General features: G+C 46.4%; 1 protein-coding gene across 1 annotated transcript in view; it reads right to left on the bottom strand.

The window, feature by feature from the left end:
• The window catches only part of SEPTIN2 (septin 2), a 59,556-nt gene extending 48,074 nt beyond the window's left edge, over positions 1-11,482 (bottom strand). The window contains exon 1 of the mRNA XM_044292124.1: positions 11,405-11,482. The gene's annotated coding sequence lies outside the window, so the exon portion shown is untranslated. The remainder of the gene's footprint in view (positions 1-11,404) is intronic.
• Between the last annotated feature and the right edge of the window lie 10,791 nt (positions 11,483-22,273).

Here is a 22,273-nt window from a genome sequence, read left to right as displayed (position 1 = left end):
AACTTCTTCCAACAACAGTTTGGTGAAGAACAATGCATTTTCCAGCACGATGGAGCACCGTGCCATAAGGCAAAAGTGATAACTAAGTGGCTCGGGGACCAAAACATTGATATTTTGGGTCAATGGCCTGGAAACTCCCCAGATCTTAATCCCATTGAGAACTTGTGGTCAATCCTCAAGAGGCGGGTGGACAAACAAAAACCCACTAATTCTGACAAACTCCAAGAAGTGATTATGAAAGAATGGGTTGCTATCAGTCAGGAATTGGCCAAAAAGTTGATCGAGAGCATGCCCAGTCGAATTGCAGAGGTCCGGAAAAAGAAGGGCCAACACTGCAAATACTGACTCTTTGCATAAATGTCATGTAATTGAAACGTATGAAGTGCGTGTAATTATATTTCACTACATCACAGAAACAACTGAAACAAAGATCTAAAAGCAGTTTAGCAGCAAACTTTGTGAAAACTAATATTTGTGTCATTCTCAAAACTTTTGGCCACGACTGTAGTAACTATGCGAGAGGAGTCTCAGTGATTATAGCTAAGGTGCTCCCATTTCCGCTGCAGTTCGATATCTTTGGACATTACGTCATTGTTTTTGCTGCTGTGCGGGGTATAGATTATGTAATAGTTGACCTATATGTCGTCGCCCCCCCATTTCAGCAAGGTGTATTAGATGACATAATAGTAAAAGTGGCTTACGTACCGGCCCCCCCTAATTATGATGGGTGATTATAACGCTATCTTAGATCCGATTGCGGATAGAATCCGCCCCCAAGTTACGTAATGGGTCGCTTAATAACTGGGCATGGTCTATCAGAGGGATGGAGACTCCACCAGTATTCTTGTTATTCAGCATCATTTGCTACATTATCTTGCATAGACCTTGTGTTTGTTAACAGAGAGCTGTTGCCAAGGATGGCTAAGTGGAGTACCTGCCAAGGGGTATTTCAGACCATGTTGCGATTCTGGCCCAACCGATTGCACCCCCGGACAGACAGTGGCGCCTTAACTGTAAATAGCTGGAGGTTTTGCCTGTAGCTAGCTAGCGCAGCACAACAGGGTGTGACTGACAACTGGGCTTGCAACGAGGGATCCTCAGACCCTATTGTAGAATTGGAGGCTTTTAAAGGGACACTGACAGGGCCAATAAGCATATTGAGGTATATATATGGCACTACAGGTCTTATAACGGGTATTACAATCATATAAGTATCCCCCCTGTCCACATTATACATACAGTAAACTTTAAGTTTTATAACCTGCTCCAACGGTCTTCAATCTGCCCAAGGGGCGGCGTTTCACCTCTCTTGCGCCCAGCCAGCCTCCCAACTGCCGCTTTGAAGCGCCGCCCAGCTCATGAATATTCAGTTTGCTGGGTGGCTTCTGCGGTCCCCGCTCTGAAGCGCTTCGCTTAACAGTGCCCGGCGCGTGCGCCGGATCTTGTGAAGTCCGGTACAGTAAGCGCCGCCCAGCTCATCAATATTCACTTCGCTGGGCGGCGCTTACTGTCCCCGACTTCACAAGATCCGGCGCATGCGCAGGGCACTGTTCAGCGCAGCGCTTCAGAGTGGGGACCGCAGAAGCCGCCCAGCAAACTGAATATTCATGAGCTGGGCAGCGCTTCAAAGCGGCAGTTGGGGGAGGCTGGCTGGGCGCAAGAGAGGTGAAACGCCGCCCCTTGGGCAGATTGAAGACCGTTGGAGCAGGTTATAAAACTTAAAGTTTACTGTATGTATAATGTGGACAGGGGGGATACTTATATGATTGTAATACCCATTATAAGACCTGTAGTGCCATATATATACCTCAAAATGCTTATTGGCCCTGTCAGTGTCCCTTTAAGGCGGTTCTGCAGGGCACGCCTATAGAGTCGTATAGGAAAGAACTAGGGATTACTAGGAGGTAAATTAGAAGCTAAACTAGGGCTTACGGAAGAAATATACATCCATAACCCGAGTGAGGATACACACATGGATTGGGTGGAAGCGCAAAGACTCCTTAACCGCCATTTAGTGGATTATACCAGGAAAAAAAAACATATTCCAAAAACAGGTGGTTTTCTCGGAGGGGGCGACGAGAATGGGAAAGTACTAGCCTATTTATCAAAAACGAAATCACCGCAGACAGTAGTTCCACATATTAGGATGTTAGGATAAATGAGCCTAAAGAAATATGTGAGCAATTTGCCCAATATTACTCTGATTTAGGCCTCATGCACACAACCGTTTTTTTTTTTTAAGGCCCGCAAAAACGGGGTCCGTAGGTCCGTGACCGTTTTTTCATCCGTGGGTCTTCCTTGTTTTTTGGAGGATCCACAGACATGAAAAAAAATATCTAAGTCAAGTTTGCCATTGAAATGATAGGAAAAAACGGACACGGATCACAGACGCGGATGACAATCTTGTGTGCATCCGTGATTTTTCACGGACCCATTGACTTGAATGGGTCCGTGAACCGTTGGCCGTGAAAAAAAAAATAGGACAGGTCATATTTTTTTCACGGCCAGGAAACACGGATCACGGATGTGGCTGCCAAACGGTGCATTTTCCGATTTTTCCACGGACCAATTGAAAGTCAATGGGTCCGCGAAAAAAAAAACGGAAAATGGCACAACGGCCACGGATGCACACAGCGGTCGTGTGCATGAGGCCTTATATGAATCTAAAGCACCCTCAGAGTAGTGATTTACAGTATTTCTTAAAGGCCATTCCGCTCACACCATTATCCCAGTCAGACAGGATTTTCTTGGCTTCCCCAGTAACCATGGGAGAAAGATGGCAACAGAAACCATGGCGGTCAGGAAGTCCCCTGGTCCGGACAGCTTCCCTTTGAAGTGGTACAAGCTAGACATGGATGTGCAATGTGCGCGGCTCATTAAATTGTTTAAATATGCTTTTGAAACCAATGAGCTGCCCCCATCTTTAATGGAGGAGATACTAAAATCTTAGCGAAAGCTCTGACTAGACGTCTCAGTGTATTATACTATTGGTGATAGACGCCGATCAAGCCGGTTTTATGCCGGGTAAGACCACAGATATAAATCTTAGAGGGTTATTCACGAATCTGCTGGTTAGACAAAAGAACTCGGGACCCCGGGCGATTGCCTCCCTTGACAATGAGAAAGCTTTCGTTGAATGGAAGTTCATGTGGGAGACACTGAAAGGGACTTCGGGTGAATTGGGCAAAGTCTAGCCTATGCCTTGTTGACGAGGTAGACCGAACGGATGTGCCTCCGCTGTCTCACTTAGAGGTAGTTGACTGCTTCATATACTTGGGGGATTCGGATATACAGAAGCCATAGTCCGTTTTATCAACTGAATGTGGTACCTACGATGAAGTATATTACCCGCAAAATCAAGGCCTGGGAAAACCTGCCATTATCTCTGGTGGGCCGAATAAACATTGTCAAAATTGTATTATTACCTAAATTGTTATAGGTTTAAAGAGCAACTCCTTCAAAAATTCCCAAATCTTACTTTGAGTCCTTAGATAGACCGTTTTCACCATTCTTGTGGAGACACCAGGCTCCCAGGGTGGCTAGGAAATCCCTAAAAGGCTCTATATTCACAGGGAGGACTGAGACTGCCAGATATGTATATTTACTATATATCGCCTCGCAACTGGTATACGCATCATGATGGATTAGGGCAGATGCGAATAACCCAGCAGTGGTCCTTGAAGCTGCGCTAGTGGGCTCATATGAGGCGCTGGCAAACCTGGTGTATCGGGGAGGGGCGCACATGGTGAAACACTACAAAGAGGCTATGGTAAATGTGGTGGTAGCGGCATGGTAGTTATTTGTAGAGGTACATGTGGAGAGTGCAGATGGAGAGACCTGGTCCCCATATATCCCTTTGTGGAGAAATAAGCATCTTAAAGAGCTTCTCCCATCTCCCCGACTTTGAATTCTGGCCCCAGAAAGGGGTAAGATACCTTACTCAATTATATGAAAACTGTTTTCCGTACTTTCGACACAGTCTTAAGAGAATACAACCGGCCCAGTTTTTATTGATACCTCCAGTTGAGACATGCCTGCGGGGCGCAGTATAAAACTTCACCCCTACAGTTTAAATGTGGGCCCCTCGAATCTATTGCTAGGCGAACACAGCCCTATAAATCAGTTCCCTCTTTCTATGAGGAGATAATGAAAATGTGAGTATTTCCACTCCGGCGATCGTTTGCGCGTTGGTCTGTGGATATTCCTGGCCTGGAGGAGTTGAGCTCTGTATGGAGAACCACGGTCATTAATGCCCGAGACCAGCTCCTCCAGATCAAGTGGATACACAGGGTGTATCTGACACTGATGCACCTGTTCCACATGTGCAGACTACCGGATCCTTCATGTTCGAGATGCGGGGAGTCAAGAGGATCCTTGTACCATATGATACGGGTGTGTCCCATTATGCACTCATTAATATAGAGCTGGGGCTCCCGGGGATTTGTTTCCCTATGGTATTCTCTTTGGGATTTGTGGTAGATGTAATCCATACTAAATATGGCAGAAGATTGCTCCGCTTATTAGGCCTCTTTCACACGGGCGAGATTTCTGCGCGGGTTCAATGAGTGATGTGAACGCATTGCACTCGCACTGAATCCGGACCCATTCATTTCTAAGGGGCTGTGCACATGAGCGGTGATTTTCACACATCACTTTTGCGTTGCGTGAAAATCGCGGCATGCTCTACTTTGTGCGTTTTTCACGAATGGGGCTGCGTGAAAATCGCAAGCATCCGCAAGCAAGTGCGGATGCGGTGCGATTTTCACGCACGGTTGCTAGGAGACGATCGGGACCCGATTATTATTATTTTCCCTTATAACATGGTTATAAGGGAAAATAATAGCATTCTGAATACAGAATGCATAGTACAATAGGGCTGGAGGGTTAAAAAAAACTAAAAAAAAAAAACTAAAAAAAAAACTAAAAAAAAACTGATGATCATCAGCTTTTGATCAGCGGGGGTCCGACACCCAGGACCCCCGCCGATCAGCCGTTTGAGAAGGCAGCGGCGCTCCAGCAGGGCCGCGGCCTTCTCACCGTTTACCGCCGACCCACTGACATCACGACTAGTATCAACTAGCGTGGGCGCGGCTAAGCTCCATTCAAGTGAACAGAGCTTAGCCCCGCCCACGCCAGTTGATACTAGTCGTTACATCAGTGGGCCAGCTGATCCAGAGGATAGATCATCAGTTAAATGAAAGTGCAGAACCACTTTAACTCACCTTAAATCCACTTGTTCACGCAGCAGGCATCTCTTCTGTCTTCATCTGTGAGGAAAGGGACCTGTGGTGACATCACTGTGATGGATCATGTGACGGACCATGTGATAAGCACAGTGACGTCACCACAGGTCCTTTACCCAGGTCCTGAAGAAAGAAGAGAAGACGGGCTGCGCGAACAAGTGGATTAAGGAGAGTTAAAAAAAAAAAACAATTTAAAAAATAAAAATAAAAAAAATACATAATTTTACTCCTCCAGCCCTATTTTACTAAGCATTCTGTATTCAGACCGCTATTATTTTCCCTTATAACCATGTTATAAGGGAAAAATAATACAATCTACACAACCTTGAACCCAAACCTGAACTTCTGTGAAGACGTTCGGGTCTGGGTACCACATTCAGATTTTTATCACGCGCGTGCAAAACACATTGCACCTACTTGGGTACCTACTTGTGCGGGTTTGCCGCAATGCACCCAGGACACATCCGGCCCAAATCCATAACACCCGTGTGAAAGAGTCCTTAATATTTTATGGGAGAAAGACTATTCTCCTAAACTGAAAACCACCCAAGGCCCCTACTCTTGAACAGTGGATACAACTAATAAATGCTGATCTCAACATGTATAAGCTAACATACACTGGGTTTGGTGATGTATGGTGAATTAAAGTGAACAAATAAATACAATAAAAAAAAATCTCATACAATTTGCTGGTACTGTACTATGCTGCGGTTTTTCTGCACGCGAATTGACAGACAAATCACATGTATTCCACAACGTGTGCAGGTGGCCTCAGGGTGGCTGCACATAATGTGGATTAAGTGCCGATTTTGCATAGAAAAACCACAGTGTTTCTCCCTGGCTGTGACTCTCTCCGCTGCGACTGGATCGCGGCACAGCCAGGGAGAAGGAGACGGCCATTGAGAAACCCTGGCGTCTCCTCCTCCCTGTACCGATGCTCAGCATTAGCATACTGAGCAGGAAAACTGCGGAGGGGGGGGGGGGGGCACAGGAGCAATAGTCTTTTTAAAAATCTGGGTCGCAGCATGAGCATAATACCCTCACCAAGGGTATTATAGGTTACATCGGGAGTTATTTTCCTGATAACATACCGGAAACAGAAAAATAACCACCGTTATTTATGGAATTTAACAACGCGGATGAGGTCGACTTTACATCTGAGAAGCAGTGAAAAGGTTCAGCTGTAGGGCTCTACACCAGAGAAACATCACAGATCCTAGGCATTTGTATAGGGAAACAGAATTCTAAGAATGTGAATGCACAAAAAAAATTAAAAAAAAATCTGAAGGGGGAAAGGTCCTCTCTCAGCTAAGGAGGAGCGGTTTAGCAAGATAAAGCAGCAAAAGAGAAAACCTGTCGATAAGTATATACTATATACAGGATCCTCCCCAGAAGCGGAGCTGTGCCAGATCTCTCAGAGGCCCCCAGAAATGTGAGAAAGCTGCACAGGAAGGAAGCGAGGAGGAGTGTGGGATCCTTCACAGACACCAGGGCAGAAGCTTCCGGTGTATCACAGACTAAACACTGCAGCTGTCACCGACAGCGCCCCGAGCTGTACATTACATTATACACTTACACACAGGCCCCGCTGTAAGCCATTTTGTAAGTGAACAGGCCGGCGATGCTGCCACGCCCGGCCACGGCCATAGCACTGTGTGACCATGGCATGGCTGCACATAGCCGGTAGCACCAATCAGCTGTTTCACACAAGCAAGTCCATTGTGGGAATCGCGCTCCATGCGTCCTCCGTTCTGGACTGGCAGAAGCGCACAGCATTATACTATGTGCCTCTGCTTGACCTTACTGCTACAGAATCATAGTGACATAAAACTGTCAGTATAAGGCTACTTTCACACTAGCGTTTTCTTGCGGATCAGTCATGGATCTGCAAAAACACTTCCATTACCATAATACAACCGCATGCATCAGTCATGAATGGATCCGGTTGTATTATTTCTTCTATAGCCATGACGGATCTGTCCTGAACACTATTGAAAGGCAATTGGGGACAGATCTGTTCTCTATTGTGCCGTTTGGCTCCGCTTCGTCAGGCGGACAGCAAAACGCTGCAAGCAGCCTCCAGAGCGGAAAGGACACAGAACAGAGGCAAACTGAGGCATTCTGAGCGGATCCTTTTCCATTCAGAATGCATTAGGGCAAAACTGATCCGTTTTGGACCCCTACTGAGAGCCCTGAACGGATCTCAGAAACGGAAAACCAAAACGCGAGTGTGATAATAGCCTTATCCTGTAGAAGTCAAGCAGAGGCACATGGCATTATAAATCAGTATAATTTGCTGTGCGCTTCTGCAAGTCCAGAACGGAGGACGCATGGAGCGCGATTCCCGCAAAAGACTTGCGTGTGTGAAACAGCCCTGTAGATTGTCAGCTGCTCTCTCAGTGGAGGAGAAAGATGCATTTACATGCAGCGATCTCCTCCACAGTATGAGGACAAGCGGTCGCTATTGTGATCCCTTGTCCTCATACACCTGCACTGTTTCTAGGCAGCAGATTGTGCCGTCTAAACAGAAATGATAATTTAGGTGCCTGCACGAACGACAGGATCACCCGATGATTAAGCGTTTTGCTCGTTCATCGGGTGATCGGTGACACCTTTACACAGGCAGATTTGCGAGAACCAGTGTTCGCAGGAACGCTCGTTCCTAATAATCTGCCAGATTATTGCAACATGTAAATCCACCTAAAGAATACCTGCACACTGGTACACAGACAGACAATCTGCACTTAAAGGGGGCTGTCCGAGTTCAGAGCTGAACCCGGACATACCCTTATTTTCACCCCGGCAGCCCCCCTGAGCCTAGCATCGGAGCATCTCATGCTCCGATGCGCTCCAGTGCCCTGCGCTAGATCGCGCAGGGCACGGGCTCTTTTGTTTTCAATAACACACTGCCGGGCGGTAACTTCCGCCCAGCAGTGTGTTCGGTGACGTCACCGGCTCTGAGGGGCGGGCTTTAGCTCTGCCCTAGCCGTTTTACTGGCTAGGGCAGAGCTAAATCCCGCCCATCAGTGCCGGTGACATCACCAGGGTTCCTGTCAGCCCCATGGAGAGCCCCGGTACGTCACCGGAACTCCGAAAAATGCCTTTGCCCTGTGCAATTTAGCGCAGGGCAAAGGAGAGCATCGGAGCATGAACTGCTCCGATGCTCATGTCAGGGGGGGCTGCCGGAGTGAAAATGGAGGGATGTCCGGGTTCAGCTCTGAACCCGGACAACCCCTTTAATTCCATGCGGATTTTTAAGCGCTTCCACACTGACTTTGAACCAAAAAGATGGAGGTTTTAATTGGGGTTTTTGTTGCGGATTTTACGTGGTTTTGCCGCAGATCCCACCCTTGAACAAAGAAATGACATGCTGCAGATTTCAAAATGCGCACAGCCGGCAGGTGGTTGGATTTCTGCACGGACTGTCGGAGGATGCGCCCAACTTAGAAAGCACCGGAATTGATAAATCTCCTCCTTTGAAATTCACTGTGGTGACCCATTCCTGAGATATGAGCGAGTACCAGAGGTGGGACCTGCACCTGTCGATATGCTATGAATGTCCAGATGATATAGATTTCTGTTGTGCCATTACATAAAGTTGTAATTAAAGCAGAGGATCCTCAGAACTGGGTACAAGGAACAGAAAGGAGAGGAGCCATTACTGGCCGAGGTCCCATTTCCTCCATATGCACAATGTTTAAGAAAACTTCTTAATTCTAGATATGGAACCAGCGAACAACTACTCTAGAGCCATTTCTGGGGAACAGTGTAAAGCCAGTTTGTGGCTATACAATGTAGACAAACAGCTCAGCGACCGGTCACATATCACTAGTAAAGCAAGAACACACATACGGTGATAAGAACCCATCACTTCCTTACACCCGGCATTACTTCCCTGTGTTCCACGGACACGTGATTGAAGCCTTATTGTGAGCCAAAACCAGTAGTGAAGCCTACACAGAGGAGGTGTAAGGATTTGCATCTATTCTGCATTTCTGGCTCACAATACCTGATCAAAATAACTGAACTGTGAACTAAGCCTTAAAGGGTTTCTATCACTTCGGTGTCACATATTTAGCTGTCAGACACTAGCGATCCGCTAGTGTCTGCTCTGCCCAACCATCCTAATATAATTGCTTTTGGGGCAGCCGGTTTGCTAAAAAAAAAGAACTTTTATTAATATGCTAATGAGCCTCTAGGTGCTATGGGGGCGTCATTAGCACCTAGAGGCTCCGTCTACCTTCAGAAACTGCCGCCGCCCAGCGCGTCCCTCCAGCCCGCCCATCTCCTCCTGAATGCGATCCTCCTTGTGAGCGTATGTATTCTGCGCATGCGCAGTGAATGTCTGACCGCTTCCTTGCTCAGACATCTCCACTGCGCCTGCGCGATGACGCCATAGTGCTCCGAGGAACAGGCGCAGTGGAGATGTCTGAGCAGGGAAGCTGTCAGACATTCACTGCGCATGCGCCGAATACAGGCGCTCACAAGGAGGATCGCATTCAGGAGGAGATGGGCGGGCTGGAGGGACGCGCTGGGCGGCGGCAGTTTCTGAAGGTAGACGGAGCCTCTAGGTGCTAATGACGCCCCCATAGCACATTAATAAAAGTTCTTTTTTTTTTAGCAAAACGGCTGCCCCAAAAGCAATTATATTAGGATGGTTGGGCAGAGCAGACACTAGCGGATCGCTAGTGTCTAACAGCTAAATATGTGCAACGAAGTGGTAGAAACCCTTTAAAGGGGTTCATGCTCTGATGCTCTCCTTTGTCCTGCGCAGGGCAAGGACATTTTCAGGAGCTCCAGTGACGTACCGGGTCCTCCTTCGGTCTGCCAGGCGGAGACTTTCGCCCAGCATTGAGCCCGGTGACGTCACCGGGACTGATGGTCTACCTAAAGGTGACCATAGAAGAGCATTGTACCAATTACAGTTATGTGTGATGCGGATCCGTCTGACAAATGCATTGCAATACCGGATTAGTCGTTACGGTTGTCATCCGGAAAAACGGATCTGGTATTTATCTTTCAAATTTTTTAAAAGGTCTGCACATGCACAGACCGCAAAACCGGATCCATTTTTCCGGAACACTTGGGGCCAGATCCAGCATTAATACATTTCAATGGAATATAATGCCGAGTCCGACACTCCGGCAAGTGATCGGTATTTTTGGCCGGAGAGAAAACTGCAGCATGTGTGAAAGTACCCCGCGGCTCCTCATAAATTACCTGAATCTTAGGGCTCATGCACACGTTCAGGATTCATGTGCGGAGAATCCGCACTGAAATCCACAGGTGTTCGCAGGCAAATCTGTGCGGTCAATCCGCATTAATTGGTGCGGATTTTCCACATGCAGATTTTACTAAGTGAATGAAGAAAATCCGGTCAGGAAAAAGAAAATAAATCCGCGCAGGTCAAAATCCGCATCATGTGCATTGAGAATTTCAAATTCTCATAGAATACAGTGTACATGACCTACAGTGCGGATTTTCCGTACGCAAATCCGCAAGGAAAATCCGCACACAATCCTGATCGTGTGCATTTAGCCTTACAGCTACGTAGTGGCAAATCTAAGACCAGCGTAAAAAGGCGGTCTTAGTAAATGACCCCCAAGAATCCATCTTACCCAGCGACTAATACAGACATCTGCTGTGTGCATTGCAAAGGGGGCACCACCCTAATCCGCACCCCTCCCTCCATGCTTCACATAACACTGGACGCTCCTCTAGCTATAAGACCTGATTCACACATGCAGTTTTGGTGCAGGGTCAAACACAGGAATATAGATATATATATATATATATATATATATATATATACACACACAGGAAAGACTGCTTCTGTATCCATTGTGTGAACGTACGGCTATCCTGGACATCCCCTGCACCCTTCAGCCTAGCCCACATCTGATGGGAGGATCCGCACACACCCCGATGTCACAGCGCTGCTCCATCATCTTCATACAGATGCACCACAAGCTCCAGCATGCACTCCTTGAAGCGTGTCATTTTACCGCAACCGCCCAGAAACCGCTTCAGTGTATACTACCAGCACGGAGTAAAATTAGACGACATGCACAATAACACTGTAAACCCTACACAAAACATTAGCAGCAGAAGAAACTGCAGCAAACGACATAGAAAGAAGGAGACAGTCTCCGGATAATTACCTCCCGGTTTCCGGTGCTGAACAACCCCAGCGCAAAACTTGCAACCTGAGGCAAACTCCCGTCAGAACCGCCCCCAGAACGCCCACTACTGCCGACAGCCAATCAGCGGTCTCCGAGCAGCCAGCCAAACTACACACAACCAATAGAATGTTCTGTAACACCGCCGGATTTTTGGCAGCGTCTGAGAACTAATTACAGCCAATCAGCAAGTTTTTAACGAAGAGGGAGACCGTATGCGCCTCCCTTATGTGGGTGTGGCGTGAGCGACCACGCCTATAAAAGGATACTACGCGGTCCATGGTGGGTGGGGTTTAGACGCCTATCCTTACAAGAAGGAGCGCCCACACTTGCAGTAGAGCAGCTGTTGGCATTCATTGTATAGCTGGGCAGATTCTCGGAAGTGGAGAGATGGGAGATAAAGTAGAGATCAGGAGTCACGGGTTTTTCTGGACTTCCTGCCATTCCCAAAACTTGTGTACAAACTTAACATTAAAAAGGTTCATTGAATTAGAATTCCCGCAAAAGTATTTTGGGGTGGGTTTGCATATCTGTCCCTATTTTGCAGTCTAGTTCATCAGATTGTCCCACTAAAATTGGGACTGTTTCCATTCTGTTTCCTGATTTCGGGAAATGAGCCAATTCTAATACTGTACGGAGCTCCTGCTCTGTACGGTATTAGAACAAAGTTTTATGTGAATCGACTTTGGATGTTTCATCCGAAGTCGATTCACTCATCCCTAGTGTTGACTGACCCCTTTTTTTTTTTTTCCTGTGGTTGTGAATGTCATTGCTACCTCCTGCGCCGGGTCTCTGGTGGAGTGATATGAGTGAAGACCACGGCACTCGTATTTGAAATGATCAAGGATAGTTCATTTATTTGTCCATCCCAAGAGTAAATCATATGACACTGGTCAACATTTCGGTCCATCAGGACCTTGTTCACGGCCTTAGTAGTGGAGATTTGGAGGCATCGGACGAAAATCCTACCCGATGCCTCCAAATCTCCACTACTAAGGCCGTGAACAAGGTCCTGGTGGACCGAAACGTTGGCCAGTGTCATATGATTTACTCTTGGGATGGACAATAAATGAACTATTCCTTGATCATTTCAAATACGAGTGCCGTGGTCTTTACTCATATCCGTATTGAATCTACCACTGAGCACCAAAAGCTACACTAAGGAGTGCCATCCACTACAAATGATTGTATCTGGTGGAGTGATGACATCGCCACACTGCCTGTTACCCGCCGCAGAAGGTCGCAATGATGTCACCGCGACAATTCTACACCTTAGCACTGCCTCATAGGCCTCAGGCTTAGTAACCTTCAGACTATGAGGCTAAAAAAGTGGGGCACCAGAGCCAATAGTTCTTAACTCCGGCACAAGTACCAGATGATCCACGGCCCGGTACTAGAACGCAGCCTGGTAGTTGGGGACCTCTGTGGCCCTGGAAAAAATAATAAAAGTGGCCCCGTTTTGTAGTTAGGTCCGAACTGATGGAAGGCAGGGCCAACACAAGTAGACGACATACTGTGGCACATTATACCACCTCAGCAGAGCCAAATACCACAGTCCATGACAAAATACTGCCCCATCAACACAAAATACATCCGCAAAAACTTCCACTGCCCCCTGGGCTTCGGCCCACTGGGTAATTGACCTGTAAGGTCTATGGCCAATCCGCCTCTGCTTGCAGAGCCTGCTGCTGATTGGCTAGCCTACCACAGCAGACACAACAGAGTGGGAGGGGCTTCATTCCTGCAGCTGCCTCTGACCCAGGATGAGGAGGGGACAACCTGGACCAGCCCAGTTTAAAAGACAAGTGACTCGTCTCCAACCAGTCAGATTCCACCTTTCATTTCTCAGAGCTCCTTTGGAAAATGAAAGGTGGAATCTGATTGGTTGCTAGGGGCAACTAATCCAGTTCTACTTTAGGCCTCTTTCACACAAGACTGTGTCACGATCTGTTCAGGGAATAACTGATGGTTTTGCAGACAATCAGTTTCGTCAACGATTGCATTCATAGTGTGTGTTTTTTCCGTCCGGATTGAATGCCTTTTTCACGCACGTGAAGAAAAACTGAACAATAACAAATCTCCTATCAACCATCAGCGAGAAACACGTTGCATCCGGATGCCATCCGTTTTTTAACACAAGCCCCATTCAGTTCTATGGAGCCAGAGCTTTGTGAAAATCGCACAATATAGAACATGCTGCTATTTTTCCTGAACGTTAAAAACAACGCTCATGTGCACAGACCCATTGCAATGAATGGGTCAGGATTCAGTTCGGATGCTACGTGTTCACTACACAATTCGCATCTGGACAGAAAACTCGCTTGTGTGGAAGAGGCTTTACACCAGTTTTGATAAATCTACCCCAGTGAGTCATGTGCACTACAGTTTAAAAAACAAACAAAAAAAAAGGTAATCATGGGGAGGGGCACACACTATCCTCTAGATGAAGGCTACACAACAGAAAAACAAATAAAAACCCCAAAAGAAGGATAGAATACATTAAAACCCCTCAACAACAAGCCGACTCTATATAAACAACCTACACAAAGACACCTGAGTCTCTGCAGCTCCAAAAATATAATAATCTTTATTGAATAAATATACATAACATGATAAAAAGAGATGAAGAACATCAGTATAAGGCTGAAGGCACACCGCCGTGTTCCGCGGCCGAGAGCGGTCCGTGGTGTGTCGGGCTGGATTCCTGTTCAGAGCAATAGAGGGTGGGTATGAATAGTAATTATGAAATTGTCCAATATATGACAAATAATAAATTCGGTAATAGCAAGTGCTAAGATAGGCATCAGTCATGTCCTATACATACGCCCCTCCCTCTGAGGTAAACAGTACATGGACCAAGACGGTCGTTACCTACCCATAATAAGTAATTACCTTAGGAGAACCACACACCCCACCGTGAGTTTCAGCAAAACCTTCATATGGGGTATTCAACTGGCAGACTGCAGTCCGAATCTGGACCGTGGCTGTCAGCTGTGTGGACCCCTACATGTACCACGTTCAACTGTATCTGCACCCTAAGGGGCGCAGATCCGGTTGAATAGAATGGTGAAGCAGGAAGCTCCCAGTTTCACCATTTCCATACTGCCTGTAGTTCAGCGCTAATTATTAGAGGGGAATAATCTATGAGGGGGGCATCACTGTGTTTGGGGGGGCCACCTAAAGGGGCATCACTATGTGTGGAGGCACTTGAAGGGGCGGCACTGTGGGGTCATAACTTTGTCTTGCGGGGGCATCTAAAGGGGCATAACTGTGGTAGGCCGCAAAATGGTGCATAACAATTAGGGCAGGCATTACTGTGTGGGGGTTAGCTAAGGGGGCATAATCTATGAGGGGGACATCACTGTGTGTGTGGAAGGCTACTTGAGGGGGCAGCACTGTGTGTGGGAGGGGGGTCACTTAAAGGGGTATTCCCAACACAGATCGCTAGGATGTGCCCCCATTGTTTGATAGTTGCGGGTCCCACCTCTGGGCACTGCGCAGCCGCCCTCCATTCATTTCCATGGGGCCGCCAAAAATAGTCTATTTCCGTCTGCCCCATAGAAATGAATGGGAGCAGGGTGTGCGGTGCTCTCCCGTTCACTTCTATGGGAGCAGCGCTTGGTGGAGGACGGACCCCGGACAATCTGGGGTCCTCCAGCCAGGGCTTTCCCTGCTCCGTTCTCGTTGTAGGTGCCGGTTTATCAGACAATGGGGGCATATCCTAGCGATATGCCCCCATTGTCTGTGATGGGAATACCCCTTTAATGGGTCTTCATACTGTGTGGAGTTTACTTAAAGAGTAACTAAACTTTTGAATACATTTTTGTCCCTAATAACAGTTTTTGTGATATACTTTATTAATGTATTTTGTATTTTTAATTGACCCCCCCCCTCCCCAAGCGCACTTTCGCCTGTGCGCATAAATTAACTTTTCTGTATACAGCTACAGTTTATGAATGGGGCCGCAGCACAGGGAGTATGGGCAGGAGTGCACATTGCTGCTCCTGCCTGTGCCCACCGGAAGTTTATTTTCCTAAGTAAATACAGTGTAGGAAAAAGTATTTAATAGCTTCACTTTCTCCTCATCGCTCTCTGCAACTCCCCCCTCATCATTCTGTAAAGGGCCAATACTTTCAGGTTTATACTTTTTACCATTTATATAATTGAAGAACATTTTAGGGTTAGTTTTACTCTTTTTGGCAGTGAAATTCTCTATCTCCTGCTTAGCTGCTTTTTATTTTTTGTATATAGTTTTTCAATGCTTCCTCGCTACTCCCCTGTTTTCATGCTTTAAATGCTTTCTTTTTGTCATTTATTGCTTCCCTTGCATTTCTATTTATCCATATTTATTTATTGTGGCTGTATTTTTATTTTTGAGGACACTGTCCCAGTTAGTGAAGCCAATGGCCTCTCTTAACTGGCCAAAATTAACTTTGGTATTTCTGTGCCTCCCTGAAGAAACGCTCTTTTGAATGATAATTGGAAGGTTATTATTTTATAGTATCTCTTTCCAAGGTATCCCTCAACCCGCACATCTTTAAAATTAATTTTTATTAAGCAGAAAATACAAATATACACTTATTGCAGAAGGTGCACATATAAGCAAATTACACTATATAAACAAGCTTGTAAAACATGGACATATACAGTTGCAAGAAAAAGTATGTGAACCCTTTGGAATGATATGGATTTCTGCACAAATTGGTCATAAAATGTGATCTGATCTTCATCTAAGTCACAGCAATAGACTATCACAGTCTGCTTAAACTAATAATACACAAAGAATTAAATGTTACCATGTTTTTATTAAACACACCATGTAAACATTCACAGTGCAGGTGGAAAAAGTATGTGAACCCTTGGATTTAATAACTGGTTGACCCTCCTTTGGCAGCAATAACTTCAACCAAACGTTTCCTGTAGTTGCAGATCCGACGTGCACAACGGTCAGGAGTAATTCTTTACCATTCCTCTTTACAGAACTGTTTCAGTTCAGCAATATTCTTGGGGTGTCTGGTGTGATTCGCTTTCTTGAGGTCATGCCACAGCATCTCAATCGGGTTGAGGTCAGGACTCTGACTGGGCCACTCCAGAAGGCGTATTTTCTTCTGTTTAAGCCATTCTGTTGTTGATTTACTTCTATGCTTTGGGTCGTTGTCCTGTTGCAACACCCATTTTCTGTTGAGTGTCAGCTGGTGGACAGATGGCCTTAAGTTCTCCTGCAAAATGTCTTGATAAACTTGGGAATTCATTTTTCCTTCGATGATAGCAATCCGTCCAGGCCCTGACACAGCAAAGCAGCCCCATACCATGATGCCCCCACCACCATACTTCACAGTTTGGAGGAGGTTTTGATGTTGGTGTGCGGTGCCTCTTTTTCTCCACACATAGTGTTGTGTGTTTCTTCCAAACAATTCAACTTTGGTTTCATCTGTCCACAGAATATTTTGCCAGTACTGCTGTGGAACATCCAGGTGCTCTTGTGGAGACTGTAGACATGCAGCAATGTTTTTTTTTGACAGCAGTGGCTTGCTCTGTGGTATCCTCCCATGAAATCCATTCTTGTTTAGTGTTTTACGTATCGTAGATTCGCTAACAGGGGTGTTAGCATATTCCAGAGACTTTTGTAAGTCTTTAGCTGACACTCTAGGATTTTTCTTTACCTCATTCAGCAGTCTGCGCTGTGCTCTTGCAGTCATCTTTACAGGATGGCCACTCCTAGGGAGAGTAGCAGCAGTGCTGAACTTTCTCCATTTATAGACAATTACCATTGACTGATGAACAGCAAGGCTTTTGGAGATACTTTTATAACCCTTTCCAGCTTTATGCAAGTCAACAATTATTAATTGTAGGTCTTCTGAGAGCTCTTTTGTGCGAGCATCATTCACATCAGGCAATTCTTCTTGTGAAAAGCAAACCCAGAACTGGTGTGTGTTTTTTATAGGGCAGCTGTAACCAACACCTCCAATCTCATCTCATTGATTGGACTCCAGTTGGCTGACACCTCACTCCAATTAGCTCTTGGAAATGTCATTAGTCTAGGGGTTCATATACTTTTTCCACCTGCACTGTGAATGTTTACATGGTGTGTTCAATAAAAACATGGTAACATTTAATTATTTGTGTGTTATTAGTTTAAGCAGACTGTGATTGTCTATTGTTGTGACTTAGATGAAGATCAGATCACATTTTATGACCAATTTGTGCAGAAATCCATATAATTCCAAAGGGTTCACATACTTTTTCTTGCAACTGTATGAAGGAAGCAAAGAAACACAGAAGGGGATAGGGGGAGGAGGGAAGAAAGGGGGATTTGGGAGAGAGGGAAGGGTGTAAGGGAAAGAGAGGTTCCAAGACAATGTCCCTCGGACCCCCCTCGTCCTCAAGCCTACTCACTATAATATTGGTATACATAAAATATATAGTAACCGTACCCAGGATTTCACTAACTCGGAGGTCAATAAGCTATAGGTACCCAAAAGGCTTATGGGAGTGACTTAAGGTCCAGGCCTAGTATAGTGATTTCAGCTCGCACATCTATCTTAGCCCAAATAGTGATGCTGAGTGGGATGAGAAGCTCTATAATTTAACCACATACTCCATATTTTCAGGTATCTCTCATGCTCCCTTTTTTCCCAGCTCATCAACTCCTCCATACGTGTCACGAGGGTGTCAAGAGCCACGCCTGACTCCGTTGTACCCGTGGTCAGGAGGTCGCAGCGGTTGGCTGCACGCTCTATGTCAGATAGGGAAGTTTCCTTATTGTAGCTTTCTGGGTTTGCTTTACAAACCCTTTTGGCTCACTCAGGGATCCGTAGCTCCTTCTCTCAGCTGTTCCTTGTCCAGCACTCCCAATCCTCCTTATATTCCCCTCTCACACTTCTCTGGTTGCCAGATATAGAGCTTCCTGCCTGGACATCTATTCTGACCCACTGGAGCTGTGTTGCTGCGTTCTCTGAGTGTTGCCTTAGAACGCTACCCTCCGGATCCCTGTTGGACCTTTGTGGACAATTGTTGCCGTCCACCTGGGTGTTTGTGTTTGTCTGTGTTTGTCTGTCCTCTCCCTGGTGTTTCCCTCTTAGTGCAGTGGTGAGGACAAGCGATCCCACCGGCCCGTTCATTATCTAGGGCTCATTTCAGGGAAAGCCAGGGTTTAGGCACGTGATCGCCGCACGGGTGAGGAACCCGTCTAGGGACGTCAGGGCAGGCAGGTGCCAGCTGCAAGGTGAGTTAGGGGTCACCACCTTTCCCTCTCCCTTGGGCAGGGCTTTCCCTGTTTTCCTCCCTGTGCGTGTTGCCGGTCATTACATTATATCTGGCCCTTATTTTTGTGTAGGTAAAAAAAAAAAATAAAAAAAATAAAAAAATTTTTTTTTTACCTACTTAGAATCCAGTATGGATCCAATTGCTGCTCTGTCCGAACAATTTCATGGCCTGTCTTTGGAGGTGGCAGGATTGAAGGCGTCGGTCCTCCAGCAACAGCAGCAATTACAACAGACCGCAAGCCCAGCGGTTGCTACTGGTAACCAGGTTGTTGCGGAACCCAAGGTCCCTCTCCCTGACAGATTTTCTGGGGGAAGGGACAAGTTTTTGACGTTCCGTGAGGCCTGTAAACTATACTTTAAACTGCGTCCTTACTCCTCTGGTAATGAAGAACAGCGGGTGGGTGTTGTTATTTCCCTGCTGCAGGGGGACCCGCAGTCCTGGGCGTTCTCTTTACCTACTGATTCCCAGGCTCTTCGGTCAGTGGATGAGTTTTTCGGGGCCTTGGGTCTCATATATGACGACCCTGACCGAGTCGCACTGGCTGAATCAAAATTACGGAGACTCCTACAAGGAGAGCGGCCAGTAGAGGAGTATTGCTCTGACTTCCGTAGGTGGGCTACGGATACCCAATGGAACGACCCGGCTCTCAGGAGTCAGTTCTGCTCTGGGTTATCCGAAAGGGTTAAGGATGCGCTTGCATTGTATGAGACCCCCTTTTCCCTTGATGCAGTTATGTCCCTTTCTATCCGTATAGATAGACGCCTTAGGGACAGGTTGAAAAAACCGGAGCCATTGGTAACCCCTCCCAAGCAGCAGTTAGTCTGTACGGACATAGACGAGCCTATGCAGCTAGGAGGAACTACTCGTCAGGTCCGTCCTCCTGAGGTTCGCCGTAGGCGTGGGGGTTGTTTTTTTTGTGGGGAGAGGGGTCATTTTATTAACGTCTGTCCTTCTTTCCTCAGAAACAAAAAAACCGTCGGAAAACTACTAACCCCAGGCTGTGTGGAGGATGTCAGCCGGGGGGTATACGTTTCCTCCATACGTACATCGCAATTTGTGTTGCCAGCGGTTATTGTTTTTGGTGATAAGACAGAGACTGTTTCTTTCTTTCTAGACAGTGGAGCAGGGGTAAATTTGATAGATGCCCATTTTGCCCGCACTATGGGTTTGTCTCTCTGTACGTTACAGAGACCTATTCCCATATTTGCTATAGATTCTGCTCCTCTGTCTCAGAGAAACCTCACCCACATCGTTCATAATTTACACCTTCGGGTAGGGGACCACCATAACGAGATGCTCTCATGTTATGTTCTGGAGGGGCTTCCCACTCCGGTGGTGCTGGGCCAGCGCACAATCCAGTGGTGGATTGGCAGGCCAGGGAGATATTGGAGTGGAGTGAGCCGTGCAGAGAAAATTGCTTAAATAGCAATTGCTTAGTCGCCTCCATAACTACCCTACCTACATTTGTTTCGGACTTTGAGGACGTTTTTTCTGAAAAGGGTTGTCAGAAGTTACCACCTCATCGTCCTTATGATTGCCCGGTTAACCTTATTCCCGGCGCAAAATTACCCAAGACCAGGTTATATAATCTTTCAGGTCCAGAGAGACAAGCCATGAAGGATTATATCTCCGAGAGTTTGGCTAAGGGACACATCAGACCCTCTTCTTCACCCGTGGCTGCAGGGTTTTTCTTTGTTAAAAAGAAAGATGGGGGCCTGCGTCCTTGCCTAGATTTTCGTGAATTAAATCGGATAACCATCCGAGACCCATACCCTCTTCCTCTCATTCCTGACCTGTTTAACCAGATTGCGGGTGCTAGGTGGTTCTCCAAACTCGATCTTAGGGGGGCCTACAATCTGATTCGTATTAAAGAGGGGGATGAGTGGAAAACAGCTTTTAACACCCCTGAGGGGCATTATGAAAATCTAGTTATGCCTTTCGGCCTGACCAATGCTCCTGCCGTCTTTCAACATTTCGTTAATGACATTTTTAGTCATCTAATCGGCAGGTTTGTGGTAATATACCTAGATGATATCTTAATTTATTCGTCTGATCTGAAAACACATGAGGAGCATGTCAGACAAGTACTACAGGTCCTACGAACGAATGAATTATATGCTAAAATTGAAAAATGTGTTTTTGCCGTTCAGGAGATACAATTCCTAGGTTATTATTTATCTGCGTCTTCTGCGTCAGGTTTCCGTATGGATCCTAGGAAGGTCCAGGCAATTTTGGATTGGGATCTTCCTGAGAACCTCAAAGCACTACAACGGTTCTTGGGCTTCGCGAATTTCTATAGGAAATTCATTAAAAATTATTCGGTGATCGTAAAACCCCTTACTGACATGACTAGGAAGGGGACTGATTTTTCTAAATGGTCTGACGCCGCTAAAGTTGCTTTTTCCTCTCTAAAAGAGAGGTTTACCTCAGCACCTGTACTAGTCCAACCTGATGTCTCTCAGCCTTTTATTGTTGAAGTCGATGCATCAGAGGTGGGAGTGGGGGCTGTGCTGTCTCAGGGTCCGTCTCCTGGCAAATGGCGTCCTTGTGCTTTCTTTTCTAAAAAACTATCTGCAGCAGAACAGAACTATGATATTGGCAATAGGGAACTGTTAGCTATTAAACTTGCGTTTGAGGAGTGGCGTCACTTTTTAGAGGGGGCAGTCCACCCCGTCACTGTGTTTACGGACCACAAAAATCTGCTGTACCTCGAATCGGCTAAGCGTCTCACCCCTAGACAGGCTAGGTGGTCGCTATTTTTTACCAGGTTTAACTTTGTGATTACCTATCGTCCTGGGGTAAAGAATACCAAGGCTGATGCACTATCTCGTTGTTTCCCTGGAGGGGGTAATGTGAGTGATCCGGTACCCATTCTACAAAGAGGAGTAGTTGTCTCTGCGGTACACTCTGTTTTGGAGGGGAAGGTGTTAGAGGCCCAGGGGGACGCCCCGGTCTCTTGCCCCTCAGAGAAATTGTTTGTACCGTTGAACCTACGTCTCGAATTATTAAAGGAACATCATAATTCGGCACTTGCTGGGCACCCGGGTAGTAAAGCAACCTTAGAGCTATTGTCTCGTCGTTTTTGGTGGCCAAGGTTGCGTCAGGATGTATTGGATTTTGTGTCTTCTTGTTCTACCTGTGCGCGCGCAAAAGTTTCACATACACGTCCTGCAGGGTCTCTATTACCACTCGTCATTCCCAATAGACCATGGACACATCTGTCTATGGATTTTATCACTGACTTACCTTTGTCTGCGGGTAAAACAGTGAATTTGGTAGTAGTGGACAGGTTTAGCAAAATGGCACACTTTATTGCGTTACCCGCACTACCTAATGCTAAAACTCTTGCTCAGGTATTCGTCAGTGAGATCGTGAAGCTTCACGGGGTCCCCTCCGATGTTGTTTCGGATCGGGGAACCCAGTTTATTTCTAAATTTTGGAAAGCTTTTTGTTCCCGTTTGGGGGTTCACTTGTCCTTTTCCTCAGCTTTCCATCCTCAGTCGAATGGACAGACTGAGCGTACCAACCAAAACCTGGAGACATATCTAAGATGTTTTGTGTCTGAAAACCAAGAGTTGTGGTCGT

Source organism: Bufo gargarizans, chromosome 4, assembly GCF_014858855.1.
Source record: "Bufo gargarizans isolate SCDJY-AF-19 chromosome 4, ASM1485885v1, whole genome shotgun sequence".
Classification (NCBI taxonomy): domain Eukaryota; kingdom Metazoa; phylum Chordata; class Amphibia; order Anura; family Bufonidae; genus Bufo; species Bufo gargarizans.
Note: the sequence above shows the minus strand (reverse complement) of the source record. Positions and strands in the feature narration are given on the sequence as shown.